The 24,219-nt window shown below is 38.3% G+C and overlaps 1 pseudogene; it reads right to left on the bottom strand.

Annotated features, from left to right (window-relative positions):
• Window positions 1-3,016: 3,016 nt before the first annotated feature.
• The window catches only part of LOC139569861 (toll-like receptor 13), a 36,474-nt pseudogene continuing 15,271 nt past the window's right edge, over window positions 3,017-24,219 (bottom strand).

The raw sequence follows: 24,219 nt of genomic DNA on the forward strand, positions 1-24,219 counted from the left end.
TTAAGGTCCTGTTCTGTGCTGCAGCCCCCTCGGCCCCCCTACGAGCAACCCCCTTGGCCTGGCCCTGTTCCCCTCATCCAGCCGCCTCAGACTACTTAAACCGGTGTGGCCTTGTCTTTGCTGGATTAAACCTAACGAGGGTCCACTGACTCCAACAAATGTGCCGCTTGATGAGAGATAGAGAGAAAGATAAAGCCCTTAAATTGAAATTGAATTGAGAGAGAGAGAGAAATGGAGGGATTTGTCCAGGCAGCCTTGAAACCTAATACACTTAATTCCCTACAGCTGATACAGAGAAGGAGAAATACTATTTATGTTGATAGGTTAAATCACTAGGGTGTGTTTTAACAACTGTTAGTGAACTCATCTAAATGTGGCATTATTGTGAAGAGAGTAATCTCCTTAGCTTTTTATGAATCCATTTGATGCCATTATACAGACAGATGAATGCCAGCTCTCTCTCTCTCTCTCTCTCTCTCTCTCTCTCTCTCTCTCTCTCTCTCTCTCTCTCTCTCTCTCTCTCTCTCTCTCTCTCTCTCTCTCTCTCAACATTCAATTATTTGGCTTTATAATGCGTAAATAACAAAATGCAATGCTTAAAAAAGTTGTCTAAGTGTGAGGTTCATGTATCATAATGGTTGACAACTGTTCTGGAGAGTGTCTGCATGGTGAGTATAATGTGTAAAAGGGTTTGGTTGTCTCTAGCTGAAGTCATGGTGTTTGAGAATCATACTTTTTCCCAGAGGTTGTAAAGTTATTCAATGTTTTTATCTGCAGATCATTATTTTAGAACATGAAATAGCTTATTTTGATGAAAACACAACATGTCATTATTAAAAATCAATATGGCATACTCTTTTAATGCTATCGGTAATATTGTTTTTTCCCCGAATATATGTGATAAGAAATGTAATTTTAATTTAAAAAAAATCTACAACAGAAACACAATAATTAGGCCATTGCAGTCGGTATACTGTCGGTATACAGTCGTTCTGGCATGGGTCTACCTGAGTTTCCCATGTCACTCATAGCCAATCTCTGGCTGTCACAGATAAACGACTTCGGGAATGAAGTGTTCAGATAGTACACACATAAGGGCCGTTGGTGTCTGGGACATCGCCTTTGCGGTGACTATTGAGCGGAGGTGAGGCCACAGCGGTGTAATTCCACTCCGGCTTTTTGTCTGATGAAGAGCTTGCCATAGCAACCTGTTCAACTTGCACTGTTGCACTGTGGATTCATTTGCTTTTTAACCGTAATCCTTTAAGCACTGCTAACGGACAGATTTCAGATCACCGTGTCATGAAATCTCACTGTTTTTGCTATGTTGGCGAACACTGGATGCATTCGATTTCAAAAGACATTGAATAACCATAGCAGCTTAGGTAACGCAATCTAGTGAACATTATCTGCATTCATTTTAAATTAGGTTATTTTCACTCAGAATAATTACTTTAAAAAATAAATGATTAAAAAAACGTCAGTAATAAATTCGGGAATAATGGATTAACAAATTAAAAATCTGTTATATTTTGCTAAATGTTTAGACTAACATTTGAAATGTGAAATAATTGCGATATTATTTCGAGACAAAGGAAGAAAGATGCATGCATATGTTGACCTAAATATATTGACCTAGGTGTTTTATTACAACAATAAAATGAACAGTTTAAATTAGTTACAAATGTCAAGTGAATTTCTCCCCAAACTTAAACGTCTGAATATGACAGCAACAATTACACAACCGTTTCTGCAAGATATATTATGGCAATACAATTATTTTAAATAATTATAATTACAGTACAATGACAATTCAAATATTATTATTATTATTGTCATTATTATTATTATAATTACTTGTATTGAGAGAGAGAGGAATTACCAGGTCAAGTTTACTGATCCTTAAAGTGGTTGTGAGTAAACTGTTTTACTCTATTGGTTTATATGTGTCACCAGTAATACGGAACAACGATGCAACTCATTCTAATGGTGTAAATATGTATGTATAGCAGTCAATGTTCCTGACTGTTTCGTGTTGGTCATTAGGTTTATTGGTGCGTGCCCTGCCTCTCATGGTTACTTCAGAGGAGCAGCATCATTGTTTGTTGTGATATTGTAATGAAGCCCTCAGGCCCTCTTTAAAGTAATTACCCACTCTGCCTACCTCTCTGCTTTGGGTAACCAGGCCTCCTGCTCAGTGCTTACTCAAGTCATCATAAAAGACACACTAAGCCTGCCTCTCTCATGTATCCATTCTGTCCCAGTGTCAGTTGGCAGCTGGCCGGGCTGTAGGGGCTTCTGCCAGCATTGGCCAGCAGTACACACATTCCCATGTGTTACTGTAAAGAATCATCTGCTCAAGCTGTGCTCCTCTGCCACACACCTGGTTGGCCTTCTCTCCCACCTTGTGGCACCAGGATGTTACCATGCTGGCAGTATTCTACCACTCTCATTATTTTGCACTCAATGATGCCAATGCTAAACTGGAACTAACCAAACAAATCAATCCATATTTTGGGTTGGTGACACCTGATACATATACACTTATTAGATATTCCAAATAGGTTGTTTTAACTTGAGTCAATAATCTTGTGTACATTTTATTCCTTTACTAACTTGAACAAGCAGCTTTAAAAAATGTGCTAATGTAAACATTTACATGTGATTTTAACTTGTCACTAATATGAACAATTAGCCTGAGAAAAATTGTCCTAATTTCTAAAATTAACAATTAGCTTGAGAAAATGGTTTGTTTCATTAGTTTGTTTGCTTCTTTATACCTACTAAAATGTAAAGATTTCTTAATGCTATGTTATGAATTAATGAATTACTTTCAGGTGATATTTAATTCAGGTGATGAGTAATGCTATGGTATGAAATCATGAATTACTTTCAGGTGATGAGTAATCTTGCCTAAGAGCAAACATTGGGGTAGCTCTTAAAGATATCAAGGTTTTAGCTCAGTGGGCCAAGAGTCTTGAGTACCTCTGACAACCTGGATTTGATACCAGGTTGTTCACACAGGCCCTGGAGCAGCCAGTTTGGTCGACACGCGGTCCCAGAAGGGAGGCTGCAAGGCTGAGTCCTGGGGCCAGTCCAGATAGGTCCTGGTCTTGACCCGTCTTGCCAGACGGTGCTGGACTGACAGTTGCCGAAGGGGATGTCCTCCAGGAAGACCAGGATGAGGATGTTCCTGTGCTCCACCAGCAGACGGAGGGTGGCCAGGCGTAGCTTTAAAGAGCACCAGTTACTGCACAGGTAGTGACGACTCAGGGAGTAGCGGCTGCCGTAGAGGCTGTCTGTGATGTTGTCATGATGTCCTTCCCCAGCAGGAAGTCCCTGCTGTGCAAGCTGAGACACAGGAATGGGGGCCTCCTCTGCTCCATGCCTGGCAGCAGCTTCTCCACCACCCAGCGTTTGTCTCTCCTGCTGAACGACACAAAGGCCTCTACATGGCCTCCTCCAGACAGCTGCGGGCGATGTGTCCGAGGGCAAGCAGGTAGTCCCCGGCGAGCAAATGGAGCAGCACCACCAGCATGAAGAGGAGAAGGCCCATGGAGTTGCAGATGAACAGGACAAAGCCCACGTCTAGGGAACAGTTGGCCTTTGAGTACCTATTACAGTTCTGGATAGCATTTTCATTCTTGCATGTTAGCTCTGCCTCCCCAAGGTGATACATGAGGACCTGGGCATGTCTCTGTTTTATTTTTATTTATTTTTATTTCACCTTTATTTAACCAGGTAGGCTAGTTGAGAACAAGTTCTCATTTACAACTGTGACCTGGCCAAGACAAAGCAAAGCAGTTTGACACATACAACAACACAGAGTTACACGTGGAATAAACAAACAAACATACAGTCAATAATACAGTAGAAAAATCTATATACAGCATGTGCAAATAAGGTAGGATAAGAGAGGTAAGGAAATAAATAGGTCATGGTGGTGAAGTAATTACAATATAGCAATTAAACACTGGAATGGTAGGGTGTGCAGAAGATGAATGTGCAAGTAGAGATACTGGGGTGCAAAGGAGCAAGATAAATAAATAAATACAGTATGGGGAAGAGGTAGATTGGATGGGCTATTTACAGATGAGCTATGTACAGGTGCAGTGATCTGTGAGGTGCTCTGACAGCTGGTGTTTACAGCTAGTGAGGGAGGTAAGAGTCTCCAGCTTCAGAGATTTTTGCAGTTTGTTCCAGTCATTGGCAGCAGAGAACTGGAAGGAGAGGCGGCTAATGGCAGAATTGGCTTTGGGGGCGACCAGTGAGATATACCTGCTGGAGCGCGTGCTACGGGTGGGTGCTGCTATGGTGACCAGTGAGCTGAGATAAGGCGGGGCTTTACCTAGCAGTGACTTGAAGATGACCTGGAGCCAGTGGTTTTGGTGACGAGGGTGCTGTTTCTGCCAATGATGATTGTAAGGGGGTACCCAATGGAGGAAATGTTCAAATGAGTCAGGCCTTGAGGGATGGAACCAAATATATGTGTCACATATATACACATATATTCACACTGTTTTCCACCTCACCCGGAGGAGGGAGAAAGTCCCGTAAATCTACGTTTTTCAGCGAAGTGAGGTGGATGAATCCAGACACGTCGATATTTACAAGGGGGTTTTCTCGCAACATGAGGGTGTCCAAGCTGTCAAGGCCAAAGAAAGTATTATCTGTAATCTGAGAGATCATGTTTAATGTTAGGTCTAAGAATCTCAATTTACCCAGTCCCTGAGATGTTAAATCTAGAATAATGGTTATGTCATTGAGTCCTGAATCTAGCCACTCCAGATGTCTCAAGCAACTGAAATGCTCTGAGGTGATGTTTGTGATGCGATAGACATGCAAGGACAATCTCTTTAGCCTTGGGACAGGACATTTGAATGTCACAAAGCAAAATTAACTGAGGGATAACTTTCAAAAGAAGACTAACTGCCACATCGGTACGATTCCTCAAACAATGAATCAAGCCTAAATGACACTGTAATTATCTCTAGAAAAGATGACTATTTCTCAGTGCAGACCATGACTAGTTTCCAATTTTATGGATCCTTAAATCAAGTTTTGTGATTGAGAGTTTGTGCACTGTCCCACAAACAGACACAAAGGAAATGTTTTTGTCATTGAAATCGAAAGAACGCAATCTACTGATACCAGACTGCAGAAGCTGAGTCTGTCATTCATCAATGTCAGGCAAAATCAGAGATGAGATGTTTTCTAATCATATTTTATTATGTGACGCACTCCACTGTTTTCTATCTCCTCTGTGTCTGTTACCTGTGTTCTATCTCCTCTGTGTCTGTTACCTGTGTTCTATCTCCTCTGTGTCTGTTACCTGTGTTCTATCTCCTCTGTGTCTGTTACCTGTGTTCTATCTCCTCTGTGTCTGTTACCTGTGTTCTATCTTCTCTGTGTCTGTTACCTGTGTTCTATCTCCTCTGTGTCTGTTACCTGTGTTCTATCTCCTCTGTGTCTGTTACCTGTGTTCTATCTTCTCTGTGTCTGTTACCTGTGTTCTATCTTCTCTGTGTCTGTTACCTGTGTTCTATCTCCTCTGTGTCTGTTACCTGTGTTCTATCTTCTCTGTGTCTGTTACCTGTGTTCTATCTTCTCTGTGTCTGTTTCTTGTGTTCTATCTTCTCTGTGTCTGTTACCTGTGTTCTATCTTCTCTGTGTCTGTTACCTGTGTTCTATCTCCTCTGTGTCTGTTACCTGTGTTCTATCTTCTCTGTGTCTGTTACCTGTGTTCTATCTCCTCTGTGTCTGTTACCTGTGTTCTATCTTCTCTGTGTCTGTTTCTTGTGTTCTATCTTCTCTGTGTCTGTTACCTGTGTTCTATCTTCTCTGTGTCTGTTACCTGTGTTCTATCTCCTCTGTGTCTGTTACCTGTGTTCTATCTTCTCTGTGTTTCTTGTGTTCTCTGTTACCTGTGTTCTATCTTCTCTGTGTCTGTTACCTGTGTTCTATCTTCTCTGTGTCTGTTACCTGTGTTCTATCTTCTCTGTGTCTGTTACCTGTTTTCTATCTCCTCTGTGTCTGTTACCTGTGTTCTATCTTCTCTGTGTCTGTTTCTTGTGTTCTATCTCCTCTGTGTCTGTTACCTGTGTTCTATCTTCTCTGTGTCTGTTACCTGTGTTCTATCTTCTCTGTGTCTGTTACCTGTGTTCTATCTTCTCTGTGTTCTATCTCCTCTGTGTCTGTTACCTGTGTTCTATCTCCTCTGTGTCTGTTACATGTGTTCTATCTTCTCTGTGTCTGTTTCTTGTGTTCTATCTCCTCTGTGTCTGTTACCTGTGTTCTATCTTCTCTGTGTCTGTTTCTTGTGTTCTATCTTCTCTGTGTCTGTTACCTGTGTCCTATCTTCTCTGTGTCTGTTACCTGTGTCCTATCTTCTCTGTGTCTGTTACCTGTGTTCTATCTTCTCTGTGTCTGTTTCTTGTGTTCTATCTCCTCTGTGTCTGTTACCTGTGTTCTATCTTCTCTGTGTCTGTTTCTTGTGTTCTATCTTCTCTGTGTCTGTTACCTGTGTCCTATCTTCTCTGTGTCTGTTACCTGTGTCCTATCTTCTCTGTGTCTGTTACCTGTGTTCTATCTTCTCTGTGTCTGTTACCTGTGTTCTATCTTCTCTGTGTCTGTTACCTGTGTTCTATCTTCTCTGTGTCTGTTACCTGTGTTCTATCTTCTCTGTGTCTGTTACCTGTGTTCTATCTTCTCTGTGTCTGTTACCTGTGTCCTATCTTCTCTGTGTCTGTTACCTGTGTTCTATCTTCTCTGTGTCTGTTACCTGTGTTCTATCTTCTCTGTGTCTGTTACCTGTGTTCTATCTTCTCTGTGTCTGTTACCTGTGTTCTATCTTCTCTGTGTCTGTTACCTGTGTTCTATCTTCTCTGTGTCTGTTACCTGTGTTCTATCTTCTCTGTGTCTGTTACCTGTGTCCTATCTTCTCTGTGTCTGTTACCTGTGTTCTATCTTCTCTGTGTCTGTTACCTGTGTTCTATCTTCTCTGTGTCTGTTACCTGTGTTCTATCTTCTCTGTGTCTGTTACCTGTGTTCTATCTTCTCTGTGTCTGTTACCTGTGTTCTATCTTCTCTGTGTCTGTTACCTGTGTTCTATCTTCTCTGTGTCTGTTACCTGTGTTCTATCTTCTCTGTGTCTGTTACCTGTGTTCTATCTTCTCTGTGTCTGTTACCTGTGTCCTATCTTCTCTGTGTCTGTTACCTGTGTTCTATCTTCTCTGTGTCTGTTACCTGTGTTCTATCTTCTCTGTGTCTGTTACCTGTGTTCTATCTTCTCTGTGTCTGTTACCTGTGTTCTATCTTCTCTGTGTCTGTTACCTGTGTTCTATCTTCTCTGTGTCTGTTACCTGTGTTCTATCTTCTCTGTGTCTGTTACCTGTGTCCTATCTTCTCTGTGTCTGTTACCTGTGTTCTATCTTCTCTGTGTCTGTTACCTGTGTTCTATCTTCTCTGTGTCTGTTACCTGTGTTCTATCTTCTCTGTGTCTGTTACCTGTGTTCTATCTTCTCTGTGTCTGTTACCTGTGTTCTATCTTCTCTGTGTCTGTTACCTGTGTCCTATCTTCTCTGTGTCTGTTACCTGTGTTCTATCTTCTCTGTGTCTGTTACCTGTGTTCTATCTTCTCTGTGTCTGTTACCTGTGTTCTATCTTCTCTGTGTCTGTTACCTGTGTTCTATCTTCTCTGTGTCTGTTACCTGTGTTCTATCTTCTCTGTGTCTGTTACCTGTGTTCTATCTTCTCTGTGTCTGTTACCTGTGTTCTATCTTCTCTGTGTCTGTTACCTGTGTTCTATCTTCTCTGTGTCTGTTACCTGTGTTCTATCTTCTCTGTGTCTGTTACCTGTGTTCTATCTTCTCTGTGTCTGTTACCTGTGTTCTATCTTCTCTGTGTCTGTTACCTGTGTCCTATCTTCTCTGTGTCTGTTACCTGTGTTCTATCTTCTCTGTGTCTGTTACCTGTGTTCTATCTTCTCTGTGTCTGTTACCTGTGTTCTATCTTCTCTGTGTCTGTTACCTGTGTTCTATCTTCTATGTGTCTGTTACCTGTGTTCTATCTTCTCTGTGTCTGTTACCTGTGTTCTATCTTCTCTGTGTCTGTTACCTGTGTCCTATCTTCTCTGTGTCTGTTACCTGTGTCCTATCTTCTCTGTGTCTGTTACCTGTGTTCTATCTTCTCTGTGTCTGTTACCTGTGTTCTATCTTCTCTGTGTCTGTTACCTGTGTTCTATCTTCTCTGTGTCTGTTACCTGTGTTCTATCTTCTCTGTGTCTGTTACCTGTGTTCTATCTTCTCTGTGTCTGTTACCTGTGTTCTATCTTCTCTGTGTCTGTTACCTGTGTTCTATCTTCTCTGTGTCTGTTACCTGTGTTCTATCTTCTCTGTGTCTGTTACCTGTGTTCTATCTTCTCTGTGTCTGTTACCTGTGTCCTATCTTCTCTGTGTCTGTTACCTGTGTTCTATCTTCTCTGTGTCTGTTACCTGTGTTCTATCTTCTCTGTGTCTGTTACCTGTGTTCTATCTTCTCTGTGTCTGTTACCTGTGTCCTATCTTCTCTCTATCTGTTCAGTCTCTTCCTGGTCTTTTTTTCTATTGTTTGGACAGAGAGAGAGGCTTTGAGGCACAAATACTGTTGTTAGTGGTTACCACTGTCTAACTTCCCTTTCCACATGCGCCGAATACAACAGGTTTAGTTAGACCTTACCGTGAAATGCTTACTTACAAGCCCTTAACCAACAATGCAGTTCAAGAAATAGAGTCAAGAAAAACATTTATTAAATAAAAGAGAAAAAAAGCAACACAATAAATGTACATAACAATAACGAGGCTATATACCAGGGCACCTGCACTGATCCCTATAAAAATGTCATGAGTTGTATGTGTTGTTGGTATATTTGACATGCAACACAGTCTGGGGTCACTCTCGACTAACTATCTTTGGTAGGCCCAGATCTATAGGTAACGTGGTACCTTTCTCAGTAAAGCACACATGTTTTTTAACCAATAATGTCAGTTGTATCTTCATTTTCCCATTCACTCCATATACATATAATGTCAAAATAGACCTTTCGCAATTACATCACATACAGTATGATTGCCTGCATATTTGGTGAGCTTCTCTCTTTAAGAAAAATGTAATGAAAACAAATTAAACCAACATGGTGGAAACTATGGTGGGATGTGGATCACCCATGTGTGTTTTGTGTGTCTATGACAATGAAGACTATGATGATGATGATTGGTTAATTGCAGGCAGGTTATAAAATAGCTTGCGCTGTGGGAGGGTCCATATTTCACAGATTGGAGGAGAAAGGACAAGGGTGCTGGCGATCGGCATGTAATATGTTTAACTACGGTAAAGTAGGGTTTTGAGAATTGGAAATTGCTCTAGGTTCATCATTTAATAATCTTCCTCTGTTTTGGAGTCTAGGTTCATCATTTAATAATCTTCCTCTGTTTTGGAGTCTAGGTTCATCATTTAATAATCTTCCTCTGTTTTGGAGTCTAGGTTCATCATTTAATAATCTTCCTCTGTTTTGGAGTCTAGGTTCATCATTTAATAATCTTCCTCTGTTTTGGAGTCTAGGTTCATCATTTAATAATCTTCCTCTGTTTTGGAGTCTAGGTTCATCATTTAATAATCTTCCTCTGTTTTGGAGTCTAGGTTCATCATTTAATAATCTTCCTCTGTTTTGGAGTCTAGGTTCATCATTTAATAATCTTCCTCTGTTTTGGAGTCTAGGTTCATCATTTAATAATCTTCCTCTGTTTTGGAGTCTAGGTTCATCATTTAATAATCTTCCTCTGTTTTGGAGTCTAGGTTCATCATTTAATAATCTTCCTCTGTTTTGGAGTCTAGGTTCATCATTTAATAATCTTCCTCTGTTTTGGAGTCTAGGTTCATCATTTAATAATCTTCCTCTGTTTTGGAGTCTAGGTTCATCATTTAATAATCTTCCTCTGTTTTGGAGTCTAGGTTCATCATTTAATAATCTTCCTCTGTTTTGGAGTCTAGGTTCATCATTTAATAATCTTCCTCTGTTTTGGAGTCTAGGTTCATCATTTAATAATCTTCCTCTGTTTTGGAGTCTAGGTTCATCATTTAATAATCTTCCTCTGTTTTGGAGTCTAGGTTCATCATTTAATAATCTTCCTCTGTTTTGGAGTCTAGGTTCATCATTTAATAATCTTCCTCTGTTTTGGAGTCTAGGTTCATCATTTAATAATCTTCCTCTGTTTTGGAGTCTAGGTTCATCATTTAATAATCTTCCTCTGTTTTGGAGTCTAGGTTCATCATTTAATAATCTTCCTCTGTTTTGGAGTCTAGGTTCATCATTTAATAATCTTCCTCTGTTTTGGAGTCTAGGTTCATCATTTAATAATCTTCCTCTGTTTTGGAGTCTAGGTTCATCATTTAATAATCTTCCTCTGTTTTGGAGTCTAGGTTCATCATTTAATAATCTTCCTCTGTTTTGGAGTCTAGGTTCATCATTTAATAATCTTCCTCTGTTTTGGAGTCTAGGTTCATCATTTAATAATCTTCCTCTGTTTTGGAGTCTAGGTTCATCATTTAATAATCTTCCTCTGTTTTGGAGTCTAGGTTCATCATTTAATAATCTTCCTCTGTTTTGGAGTCTAGGTTCATCATTTAATAATCTTCCTCTGTTTTGGAGTCTAGGTTCATCATTTAATAATCTTCCTCTGTTTTGGAGTCTAGGTTCATCATTTAATAATCTTCCTCTGTTTTGGAGTCTAGGTTCATCATTTAATAATCTTCCTCTGTTTTGGAGTCTAGGTTCATCATTTAATAATCTTCCTCTGTTTTGGAGTCTAGGTTCATCATTTAATAATCTTCCTCTGTTTTGGAGTCTAGGTTCATCATTTAATAATCTTCCTCTGTTTTGGAGTCTAGGTTCATCATTTAATAATCTTCCTCTGTTTTGGAGTCTAGGTTCATCATTTAATAATCTTCCTCTGTTTTGGAGTCTAGGTTCATCATTTAATAATCTTCCTCTGTTTTGGAGTCTAGGTTCATCATTTAATAATCTTCCTCTGTTTTGGAGTCTAGGTTCATCATTTAATAATCTTCCTCTGTTTTGGAGTCTAGGTTCATCATTTAATAATCTTCCTCTGTTTTGGAGTCTAGGTTCATCATTTAATAATCTTCCTCTGTTTTGGAGTCTAGGTTCATCATTTAATAATCTTCCTCTGTTTTGGAGTCTAGGTTCATCATTTAATAATCTTCCTCTGTTTTGGAGTCTAGGTTCATCATTTAATAATCTTCCTCTGTTTTGGAGTCTAGGTTCATCATTTAATAATCTTCCTCTGTTTTGGAGTCTAGGTTCATCATTTAATAATCTTCCTCTGTTTTGGAGTCTAGGTTCATCATTTAATAATCTTCCTCTGTTTTGGAGTCTAGGTTCATCATTTAATAATCTTCCTCTGTTTTGGAGTCTAGGTTCATCATTTAATAATCTTCCTCTGTTTTGGAGTCTAGGTTCATCATTTAATAATCTTCCTCTGTTTTGGAGTCTAGGTTCATCATTTAATAATCTTCCTCTGTTTTGGAGTCTAGGTTCATCATTTAATAATCTTCCTCTGTTTTGGAGTCTAGGTTCATCATTTAATAATCTTCCTCTGTTTTGGAGTCTAGGTTCATCATTTAATAATCTTCCTCTGTTTTGGAGTCTAGGTTCATCATTTAATAATCTTCCTCTGTTTTGGAGTCTAGGTTCATCATTTAATAATCTTCCTCTGTTTTGGAGTCTAGGTTCATCATTTAATAATCTTCCTCTGTTTTGGAGTCTAGGTTCATCATTTAATAATCTTCCTCTGTTTTGGAGTCTAGGTTCATCATTTAATAATCTTCCTCTGTTTTGGAGTCTAGGTTCATCATTTAATAATCTTCCTCTGTTTTGGAGTCTAGGTTCATCATTTAATAATCTTCCTCTGTTTTGGAGTCTAGGTTCATCATTTAATAATCTTCCTCTGTTTTGGAGTCTAGGTTCATCATTTAATAATCTTCCTCTGTTTTGGAGTCTAGGTTCATCATTTAATAATCTTCCTCTGTTTTGGAGTCTAGGTTCATCATTTAATAATCTTCCTCTGTTTTGGAGTCTAGGTTCATCATTTAATAATCTTCCTCTGTTTTGGAGTCTAGGTTCATCATTTAATAATCTTCCTCTGTTTTGGAGTCTAGGTTCATCATTTAATAATCTTCCTCTGTTTTGGAGTCTAGGTTCATCATTTAATAATCTTCCTCTGTTTTGGAGTCTAGGTTCATCATTTAATAATCTTCCTCTGTTTTGGAGTCTAGGTTCATCATTTAATAATCTTCCTCTGTTTTGGAGTCTAGGTTCATCATTTAATAATCTTCCTCTGTTTTGGAGTCTAGGTTCATCATTTAATAATCTTCCTCTGTTTTGGAGTCTAGGTTCATCATTTAATAATCTTCCTCTGTTTTGGAGTCTAGGTTCATCATTTAATAATCTTCCTCTGTTTTGGAGTCTAGGTTCATCATTTAATAATCTTCCTCTGTTTTGGAGTCTAGGTTCATCATTTAATAATCTTCCTCTGTTTTGGAGTCTAGGTTCATCATTTAATAATCTTCCTCTGTTTTGGAGTCTAGGTTCATCATTTAATAATCTTCCTCTGTTTTGGAGTCTAGGTTCATCATTTAATAATCTTCCTCTGTTTTGGAGTCTAGGTTCATCATTTAATAATCTTCCTCTGTTTTGGAGTCTAGGTTCATCATTTAATAATCTTCCTCTGTTTTGGAGTCTAGGTTCATCATTTAATAATCTTCCTCTGTTTTGGAGTCTAGGTTCATCATTTAATAATCTTCCTCTGTTTTGGAGTCTAGGTTCATCATTTAATAATCTTCCTCTGTTTTGGAGTCTAGGTTCATCATTTAATAATCTTCCTCTGTTTTGGAGTCTAGGTTCATCATTTAATAATCTTCCTCTGTTTTGGAGTCTAGGTTCATCATTTAATAATCTTCCTCTGTTTTGGAGTCTAGGTTCATCATTTAATAATCTTCCTCTGTTTTGGAGTCTAGGTTCATCATTTAATAATCTTCCTCTGTTTTGGAGTCTAGGTTCATCATTTAATAATCTTCCTCTGTTTTGGAGTCTAGGTTCATCATTTAATAATCTTCCTCTGTTTTGGAGTCTAGGTTCATCATTTAATAATCTTCCTCTGTTTTGGAGTCTAGGTTCATCATTTAATAATCTTCCTCTGTTTTGGAGTCTAGGTTCATCATTTAATAATCTTCCTCTGTTTTGGAGTCTAGGTTCATCATTTAATAATCTTCCTCTGTTTTGGAGTCTAGGTTCATCATTTAATAATCTTCCTCTGTTTTGGAGTCTAGGTTCATCATTTAATAATCTTCCTCTGTTTTGGAGTCTAGGTTCATCATTTAATAATCTTCCTCTGTTTTGGAGTCTAGGTTCATCATTTAATAATCTTCCTCTGTTTTGGAGTCTAGGTTCATCATTTAATAATCTTCCTCTGTTTTGGAGTCTAGGTTCATCATTTAATAATCTTCCTCTGTTTTGGAGTCTAGGTTCATCATTTAATAATCTTCCTCTGTTTTGGAGTCTAGGTTCATCATTTAATAATCTTCCTCTGTTTTGGAGTCTAGGTTCATCATTTAATAATCTTCCTCTGTTTTGGAGTCTAGGTTCATCATTTAATAATCTTCCTCTGTTTTGGAGTCTAGGTTCATCATTTAATAATCTTCCTCTGTTTTGGAGTCTAGGTTCATCATTTAATAATCTTCCTCTGTTTTGGAGTCTAGGTTCATCATTTAATAATCTTCCTCTGTTTTGGAGTCTAGGTTCATCATTTAATAATCTTCCTCTGTTTTGGAGTCTAGGTTCATCATTTAATAATCTTCCTCTGTTTTGGAGTCTAGGTTCATCATTTAATAATCTTCCTCTGTTTTGGAGTCTAGGTTCATCATTTAATAATCTTCCTCTGTTTTGGAGTCTAGGTTCATCATTTAATAATCTTCCTCTGTTTTGGAGTCTAGGTTCATCATTTAATAATCTTCCTCTGTTTTGGAGTCTAGGTTCATCATTTAATAATCTTCCTCTGTTTTGGAGTCTAGGTTCATCATTTAATAATCTTCCTCTGTTTTGGAGTCTAGGTTCATCATTTAATAATCTTCCTCTGTTTTGGAGTCTAGGTTCATCATTTAATAATCTTCCTCTGTTTTGGAGTCTAGGTTCATCATTTAATAATCTTCCTCTGTTTTGGAGTCTAGGTTCATCATTTAATAATCTTCCTCTGTTTTGGAGTCTAGGTTCATCATTTAATAATCTTCCTCTGTTTTGGAGTCTAGGTTCATCATTTAATAATCTTCCTCTGTTTTGGAGTCTAGGTTCATCATTTAATAATCTTCCTCTGTTTTGGAGTCTAGGTTCATCATTTAATAATCTTCCTCTGTTTTGGAGTCTAGGTTCATCATTTAATAATCTTCCTCTGTTTTGGAGTCTAGGTTCATCATTTAATAATCTTCCTCTGTTTTGGAGTCTAGGTTCATCATTTAATAATCTTCCTCTGTTTTGGAGTCTAGGTTCATCATTTAATAATCTTCCTCTGTTTTGGAGTCTAGGTTCATCATTTAATAATCTTCCTCTGTTTTGGAGTCTAGGTTCATCATTTAATAATCTTCCTCTGTTTTGGAGTCTAGGTTCATCATTTAATAATCTTCCTCTGTTTTGGAGTCTAGGTTCATCATTTAATAATCTTCCTCTGTTTTGGAGTCTAGGTTCATCATTTAATAATCTTCCTCTGTTTTGGAGTCTAGGTTCATCATTTAATAATCTTCCTCTGTTTTGGAGTCTAGGTTCATCATTTAATAATCTTCCTCTGTTTTGGAGTCTAGGTTCATCATTTAATAATCTTCCTCTGTTTTGGAGTCTAGGTTCATCATTTAATAATCTTCCTCTGTTTTGGAGTCTAGGTTCATCATTTAATAATCTTCCTCTGTTTTGGAGTCTAGGTTCATCATTTAATAATCTTCCTCTGTTTTGGAGTCTAGGTTCATCATTTAATAATCTTCCTCTGTTTTGGAGTCTAGGTTCATCATTTAATAATCTTCCTCTGTTTTGGAGTCTAGGTTCATCATTTAATAATCTTCCTCTGTTTTGGAGTCTAGGTTCATCATTTAATAATCTTCCTCTGTTTTGGAGTCTAGGTTCATCATTTAATAATCTTCCTCTGTTTTGGAGTCTAGGTTCATCATTTAATAATCTTCCTCTGTTTTGGAGTCTAGGTTCATCATTTAATAATCTTCCTCTGTTTTGGAGTCTAGGTTCATCATTTAATAATCTTCCTCTGTTTTGGAGTCTAGGTTCATCATTTAATAATCTTCCTCTGTTTTGGAGTCTAGGTTCATCATTTAATAATCTTCCTCTGTTTTGGAGTCTAGGTTCATCATTTAATAATCTTCCTCTGTTTTGGAGTCTAGGTTCATCATTTAATAATCTTCCTCTGTTTTGGAGTCTAGGTTCATCATTTAATAATCTTCCTCTGTTTTGGAGTCTAGGTTCATCATTTAATAATCTTCCTCTGTTTTGGAGTCTAGGTTCATCATTTAATAATCTTCCTCTGTTTTGGAGTCTAGGTTCATCATTTAATAATCTTCCTCTGTTTTGGAGTCTAGGTTCATCATTTAATAATCTTCCTCTGTTTTGGAGTCTAGGTTCATCATTTAATAATCTTCCTCTGTTTTGGAGTCTAGGTTCATCATTTAATAATCTTCCTCTGTTTTGGAGTCTAGGTTCATCATTTAATAATCTTCCTCTGTTTTGGAGTCTAGGTTCATCATTTAATAATCTTCCTCTGTTTTGGAGTCTAGGTTCATCATTTAATAATCTTCCTCTGTTTTGGAGTCTAGGTTCATCATTTAATAATCTTCCTCTGTTTTGGAGTCTAGGTTCATCATTTAATAATCTTCCTCTGTTTTGGAGTCTAGGTTCATCATTTAATAATCTTCCTCTGTTTTGGAGTCTAGGTTCATCATTTAATAATCTTCCTCTGTTTTGGAGTCTAGGTTCATCATTTAATAATCTTCCTCTGTTTTGGAGTCTAGGTTCATCATTTAATAATCTTCCTCTGTTTTGGAGTCTAGGTTCATCATTTAATAATCTTCCTCTGTTTTGGAGTCTAGGTTCATCATTTAATAATCTTCCTCTGTTTTGGAGTCTAGGTTCATCATTTAATAATCTTCCTCTGTTTTGGAGTCTAGGTTCATCATTTAATAATCTTCCTCTGTTTTGGAGTCTAGGTTCATCATTTAATAATCTTCCTCTGTTTTGGAGTCTAGGTTCATCATTTAATAATCTTCCTCTGTTTTGGAGTCTAGGTTCATCATTTAATAATCTTCCTCTGTTTTGGAGTCTAGGTTCATCATTTAATAATCTTCCTCTGTTTTGGAGTCTAGGTTCATCATTTAATAATCTTCCTCTGTTTTGGAGTCTAGGTTCATCATTTAATAATCTTCCTCTGTTTTGGAGTCTAGGTTCATCATTTAATAATCTTCCTCTGTTTTGGAGTCTAGGTTCATCATTTAATAATCTTCCTCTGTTTTGGAGTCTAGGTTCATCATTTAATAATCTTCCTCTGTTTTGGAGTCTAGGTTCATCATTTAATAATCTTCCTCTGTTTTGGAGTCTAGGTTCATCATTTAATAATCTTCCTCTGTTTTGGAGTCTAGGTTCATCATTTAATAATCTTCCTCTGTTTTGGAGTCTAGGTTCATCATTTAATAATCTTCCTCTGTTTTGGAGTCTAGGTTCATCATTTAATAATCTTCCTCTGTTTTGGAGTCTAGGTTCATCATTTAATAATCTTCCTCTGTTTTGGAGTCTAGGTTCATCATTTAATAATCTTCCTCTGTTTTGGAGTCTAGGTTCATCATTTAATAATCTTCCTCTGTTTTGGAGTCTAGGTTCATCATTTAATAATCTTCCTCTGTTTTGGAGTCTAGGTTCATCATTTAATAATCTTCCTCTGTTTTGGAGTCTAGGTTCATCATTTAATAATCTTCCTCTGTTTTGGAGTCTAGGTTCATCATTTAATAATCTTCCTCTGTTTTGGAGTCTAGGTTCATCATTTAATAATCTTCCTCTGTTTTGGAGTCTAGGTTCATCATTTAATAATCTTCCTCTGTTTTGGAGTCTAGGTTCATCATTTAATAATCTTCCTCTGTTTTGGAGTCTAGGTTCATCATTTAATAATCTTCCTCTGTTTTGGAGTCTAGGTTCATCATTTAATAATCTTCCTCTGTTTTGGAGTCTAGGTTCATCATTTAATAATCTTCCTCTGTTTTGGAGTCTAGGTTCATCATTTAATAATCTTCCTCTGTTTTGGAGTCTAGGTTCATCATTTAATAATCTTCCTCTGTTTTGGAGTCTAGGTTCATCATTTAATAATCTTCCTCTGTTTTGGAGTCTAGGTTCATCATTTAATAATCTTCCTCTGTTTTGGAGTCTAGGTTCATCATTTAATAATCTTCCTCTGTTTTGGAGTCTAGGTTCATCATTTAATAATCTTCCTCTGTTTTGGAGTCTAGGTTCATCATTTAATAATCTTCCTCTGTTTTGGAGTCTAGGTTCATCATTTAATAATCTTCCTCTGTTTTGGAGTCTAGGTTCATCATTTAATAATCTTCCTCTGTTTTGGAGTCTAGGTTCATCATTTAATAATCTTCCTCTGTTTTGGAGTCTAGGTTCATCATTTAATAATCTTCCTCTGTTTTGGAGTCTAGGTTCATCATTTAATAATCTTCCTCTGTTTTGGAGTCTAGGTTCATCATTTAATAATCTTCCTCTGTTTTGGAGTCTAGGTTCATCATTTAATAATCTTCCTCTGTTTTGGAGTCTAGGTTCATCATTTAATAATCTTCCTCTGTTTTGGAGTCTAGGTTCATCATTTAATAATCTTCCTCTGTTTTGGAGTCTAGGTTCATCATTTAATAATCTTCCTCTGTTTTGGAGTCTAGGTTCATCATTTAATAATCTTCCTCTGTTTTGGAGTCTAGGTTCATCATTTAATAATCTTCCTCTGTTTTGGAGTCTAGGTTCATCATTTAATAATCTTCCTCTGTTTTGGAGTCTAGGTTCATCATTTAATAATCTTCCTCTGTTTTGGAGTCTAGGTTCATCATTTAATAATCTTCCTCTGTTTTGGAGTCTAGGTTCATCATTTAATAATCTTCCTCTGTTTTGGAGTCTAGGTTCATCATTTAATAATCTTCCTCTGTTTTGGAGTCTAGGTTCATCATTTAATAATCTTCCTCTGTTTTGGAGTCTAGGTTCATCATTTAATAATCTTCCTCTGTTTTGGAGTCTAGGTTCATCATTTAATAATCTTCCTCTGTTTTGGAGTCTAGGTTCATCATTTAATAATCTTCCTCTGTTTTGGAGTCTAGGTTCATCATTTAATAATCTTCCTCTGTTTTGGAGTCTAGGTTCATCATTTAATAATCTTCCTCTGTTTTGGAGTCTAGGTTCATCATTTAATAATCTTCCTCTGTTTTGGAGTCTAGGTTCATCATTTAATAATCTTCCTCTGTTTTGGAGTCTAGGTTCATCATTTAATAATCTTCCTCTGTTTTGGAGTCTAGGTTCATCATTTAATAATCTTCCTCTGTTTTGGAGTCTAGGTTCATCATTTAATAATCTTCCTCTGTTTTGGAGTCTAGGTTCATCATTTAATAATCTTCCTCTGTTTTGGAGTCTAGGTTCATCATTTAATAATCTTCCTCTGTTTTGGAGTCTAGGTTCATCATTTAATAATCTTCCTCTGTTTTGGAGTCTAGGTTCATCATTTAATAATCTTCCTCTGTTTTGGAGTCTAGGTTCATCATTTAATAATCTTCCTCTGTTTTGGAGTCTAGGTTCATCATTTAATAATCTTCCTCTGTTTTGGAGTCTAGGTTCATCATTTAATAATCTTCCTCTGTTTTGGAGTCTAGGTTCATCATTTAATAATCTTCCTCTGTTTTGGAGTCTAGGTTCATCATTTAATAATCTTCCTCTGTTTTGGAGTCTAGGTTCATCATTTAATAATCTTCCTCTGTTTTGGAGTCTAGGTTCATCATTTAATAATCTTCCTCTGAGAGGAGAGTGAGACAGTCAGACATAACCACAATAGTACTTGATTATGAGGAACTTTTCACACATAATATTTACTCTGATGTTTTCATGACGTGGCAACACAGAACTGTGAACCTCTCTCCGACATGGCATTCTTCATGTAATTTAAGAACAGACTGGATAATGTTTCTTTTACCTTCTTAACTTTGCATAAATAAGACACCCTTTCAGTCCTTTCTATGTGAGCCTTCTGTGTGCCATAGGGTTACCATAATACGCTCACTTCATAGTCTATCTTTATTTGTTTGAAGGAAATGGACACAAAAACATACAGAATTATGTGTAATTACATGTGAAGGTTTAGTTAAGTTTGAAGGAACCATGAAATGAAAACAAACTAGACAAGGGTCTATAGTGTTCACCAGGAGTGCCTGATGTAGTCTGGGCCAACCTGGCTGAATGGTTTGAATGTACTGCTCCACCACAGTAACATTGTCCTAATCACAAGGTAAACATATACTTCCCCTCCTATCAGAGCGCTCGGCAAATTGGGGGATAACTTTCACTGTTGTTTTCGTACTTATTCGGATTTAAAAACATCAGCATAATTATTTGTAAGTACCACTTTGATTTTGTGAATTTGTTTGAAAGAGGCTGAAGGTGTTTTACTGAATTATTCACTTATGTTTGGTCGTGGAGTTTCCTTGCAGCATTTCAAGTCAAATTAGAAAGGAAAGACGGGAGCTGGGTAGTGTTACATATCTTTAGGCCTTTTTGAATTTCCTGATTTTAATCTGACTCCACCTCCTGAAGACTTTATGTTGCCCAATTATTTAAATTTTATTTTACCCATAAATAAAAGTATAACTAAGAATGCCACACTCACTCAATGAAATAAACAAATAAATAAATTCATTCTACATTTAATCACAGTATGTAATCAATGTATCATTTCATATTATATATGAAACATTTCATTTGTAAAAAAAATATTTTTAAATGAAAAAAATCAATAACATTCATTGAGATATGTTCAGCAACCATAACGTTAGTTGAGATATGTTCAGCAACCATAACGTTAGTTGAGATATGTTCAGGAACAATAACGTTAGTTGAGATATGTTCAGCAACCATAACGTTAGTTGAGATATGTTCAGGAACAATAACGTTAGTTGAGATATGTTCAGCAACCATAACGTTAGTTGAGATATGTTCAGCAACCATAACGTTAGTTGAGATATGTTCAGCAACCATAACGTTAGTTGAGATATGTTCAGCAACCATAACGTTAGTTGAGATATGTTCAGGAACAATAACGTTAGTTGAGATATGTTCAGCAACCATAACGTTAGTTGAGATATGTTCAGCAACCATAACGTTAGTTGAGATATGTTCAGGAACAATAACGTTAGTTGAGATATGTTCAGCAACCATAACGTTAGTTGAGATATGTTCAGCAACCATAACGTTAGTTGAGATATGTTCAGCAACCATAACGTTCATTGAGATATGTTCAGGAACAATAACATGAATTTGAGGAAGCTGAGAAAGAGTAAAACAGACCAGTGGTAGGTGAGGCTGAAAAGAGGGAAGCAACATGACTGACTCAAATACAGTGCATTCGGAAAGTATTCAGATCATTTGACTTTTCCACATTTTGTGACATTACAGCCTTATTCTAAAATATATTAATAAACATTTTTCCCTCATCAATCTACACACAATACCTCATAATGACGAAGCAAAAACAGCTTTTTAGACATTTTTGCAAATGTATTAAACATTTAAAAACGGAATATACCATTTACATACCCAGTATTTTGGTGAAGCATCTTTGGCAGTGATTACAGCCTCGAGTCTACGAGCTTGGAACACCTGTAATTGGGGACTTTCTCCCATTCTTTGTAGATCCTCTCAAAATCTATCAGGTTGGATGGGAGCATCGCTGCACAGCTATTTTCAGGTCTCTCCAGAGACCGGGCTCTAGCTGGGCCACTAAGGGACATACAGAGAATTGTACCTAAGCCACTCCTGTGTTGGCTTGGCTGTGTGCTTAGGGTTGTTGTCATGTTGGAAGGTGAACCTTCACCCCAGTCTGAGGTCCTGAGCGCTCTGGAACAGGTTTTCATCAAGGGTCTCTCTATATTTTGCTCCGTTCATCTTTCCCTTGATCCTGAATAGTAATCCAGTCACTGCCGCTGAAAAACATCCCCACAGCATGATGCTGCCACCAACGTGCTTCACCGTAAGGATGGTGCCAAGTTTCCTCCAGATGTGATGCTTGGCATTCAAGTTTCAAGTTTATTTTATATAGCCCTTCGTACATCAGCTAATATCTCGAAGTGCTGTACAGAAACCCAGCCTAAAACCCCAAACAGCAAGCAATGCAGGTGTAGAAGCACAGTGGCTAGGAAAAACTCCCTAGAAAGGCCAAAACCTAGGAAGAAACCTAGAGAGGAACCAGGCTATGAGGGGTGGCCAGTCCTCTTCTGGCTGTGCCGGGTGGAGATTATAACAGAACATGGCCAAGATGTTCAAAATGTTCATAAGTGACAAGCATGGTCAAATAATAATCAGGAATAAATGTCAGTTGGCTTTTCATAGCCGATCATTAAGAGTTGAAAACAGCAGGTCTGGGACAGGTAGGGGTTCCATAACCGCAGGCAGAACAGTTGAAACTGGAATAGCAGCAATGCCAGGTGGACTGGGGACAGCAAGGAGTCATCATGCCCGGTAGTCCTGACGTATGGTCCTAGGGCTCAGGTCCTCCGAGAGAGAGAAAGAAAGAGAGAAGGAGAGAATTAGAGAGAGCCAAGATTTTCAAAATGTTCATAAATGACAAGCATGGTCAAATAATAATCAGGAATAAATGTCAGTTGGCTTTTCATAGCCGATCAATAAGAGTTGAAAACAGCAGGTCTGGGACAGGTAGGGGTTCCATAACCGCAGGCAGAACAGTTGAAACTGGAATAGCAGCAATGCCAGGTGGACTGGGGACAGCAAGGAGTCATCATGCCCGGTAGTCCTGACGTATGGTCCTAGGGCTCAGGTCCTCCGAGAGAGAGAAAGAAAGAGAGAAGGAGAGAATTAGAGAGAGCCAAGATTTTCAAAATGTTCATAAATGACAAGCATGGTCAAATAATAATTAGGAATAAATGTCAGTTGGCTTTTCATAGCCGATCAATAAGAGTTGAAAGCAGCAGGTCTGGGACAGGTAGGGGTTCCATAACCGCAGGCAGAACAGTTGAAACTGGAATAGCAGCAATGCCAGGTGGACTGGGGACAGCAAGGAGTCATCATGCCCGGTAGTCCTGACGTATGGTCCTAGGGCTCAGGTCCTCCGAGAGAGAGAAAGAAAGAGAGAAGGAGAGAATTAGAGAGAGCCAAGATTTTCATAATGTTCATAAATGACAAGCATGGTCAAATAATAATCAGGAATAAATGTCAGTTGGCTTTTCATAGCCGATCATTAAGAGTTGAAAACAGCAGGTCTGGGACAGGTAGGGGTTCCATAACCGCAGGCAGAACAGTTGAAACTGGAATAGCAGCAATGCCAGGTGGACTGGGGACAGCAAGGAGTCATCATGCCCGGTAGTCCTGACGTATGGTCCTAGGGCTCAGGTCCTCCGAGAGAGAGAAAGAAAGAGAGAAGGAGAGAATTAGAGAGAGCCAAGATTTTCATAATGTTCATAAATGACAAGCATGGTCAAATAATAATCAGGAATAAATGTCAGTTGGCTTTTCATAGCCGATCATTAAGAGTTGAAAACAGCAGGTCTGGGACAGGTAGGGGTTCCATAACCGCAGGCAGAACAGTTGAAACTGGAATAGCAGCAATGCCAGGTGGACTGGGGACAGCAAGGAGTCATCATGCCCGGTAGTCCTGACGTATGGTCCTAGGGCTCAGGTCCTCCGAGAGAGAGAAAGAAAGAGAGAAGGAGAGAATTAGAGAGAGCCAAGGTTTTCAAAATGTTCATAAATGACAAGCATGGTCAAATAATAATCAGGAATAAATGTCAGTTGGCTTTTCATAGCCGATCAATAAGAGTTGAAAACAGCAGGTCTGGGACAGGTAGGGGTTCCATAACCGCAGGCAGAACAGTTGAAACTGGAATAGCAGCAATGCCAGGTGGACTGGGGACAGCAAGGAGTCATCATGCCCGGTAGTCCTGACGTATGGTCCTAGGGCTCAGGTCCTCCGAGAGAGAGAAAGAAAGAGAGAAGGAGAGAATTAGAGAGAGCCAAGATTTTCAAAATGTTCATAAATGACAAGCATGGTCAAATAATAATCAGGAATAAATGTCAGTTGGCTTTTCATAGCCGATCATTAAGAGTTGAAAACAGCAGGTCTGGGACAGGTAGGGGTTCCATAACCGCAGGCAGAACAGTTGAAACTGGAATAGCAGCAATGCCAGGTGGACTGGGGACAGCAAGGAGTCATCATGACCGGTAGTCCTGACGTATGGTCCTAGGGCTCAGGTCCTCCGAGAGAGAGAAAGAAAGAGAGAAGGAGAGAATTAGAGAGAGCCAAGATTTTCAAAATGTTCATAAATGACAAGCATGGTCAAATAATAATTAGGAATAAATGTCAGTTGGCTTTTCATAGCCGATCAATAAGAGTTGAAAGCAGCAGGTCTGGGACAGGTAGGGGTTCCATAACCGCAGGCAGAACAGTTGAAACTGGAATAGCAGCAATGCCAGGTGGACTGGGGACAGCAAGGAGTCATCATGCCCGGTAGTCCTGACGTATGGTCCTAGGGCTCAGGTCCTCCGAGAGAGAGAAAGAAAGAGAGAAGGAGAGAATTAGAGAGAGCATACTTAAATTCACACAGGACACTGGATAAGACAGGAGAAGTACTCCAGATATAACCAACTGACCCTAGCCCCCCGACACATAAACTACTGCAGCATAAATACTGGAGGCTGAGACAGGAGGGGTCAGGAGACACTGTGGCCCCATCCGATGATACCCCCGGACAGGGCCAAACAGGAAGGATATAACCCCACCCACTTTGCCAAAGCACAGCCCCCGCACCACTAGAGGGATATCTTCAACCACCAACTTACAATCCTGAGACAAGGCCGAGTATAGCCCACAAATA

This window comes from Salvelinus alpinus, chromosome 3, assembly GCF_045679555.1.
Source record: "Salvelinus alpinus chromosome 3, SLU_Salpinus.1, whole genome shotgun sequence".
NCBI lineage: Eukaryota > Metazoa > Chordata > Actinopteri > Salmoniformes > Salmonidae > Salvelinus > Salvelinus alpinus.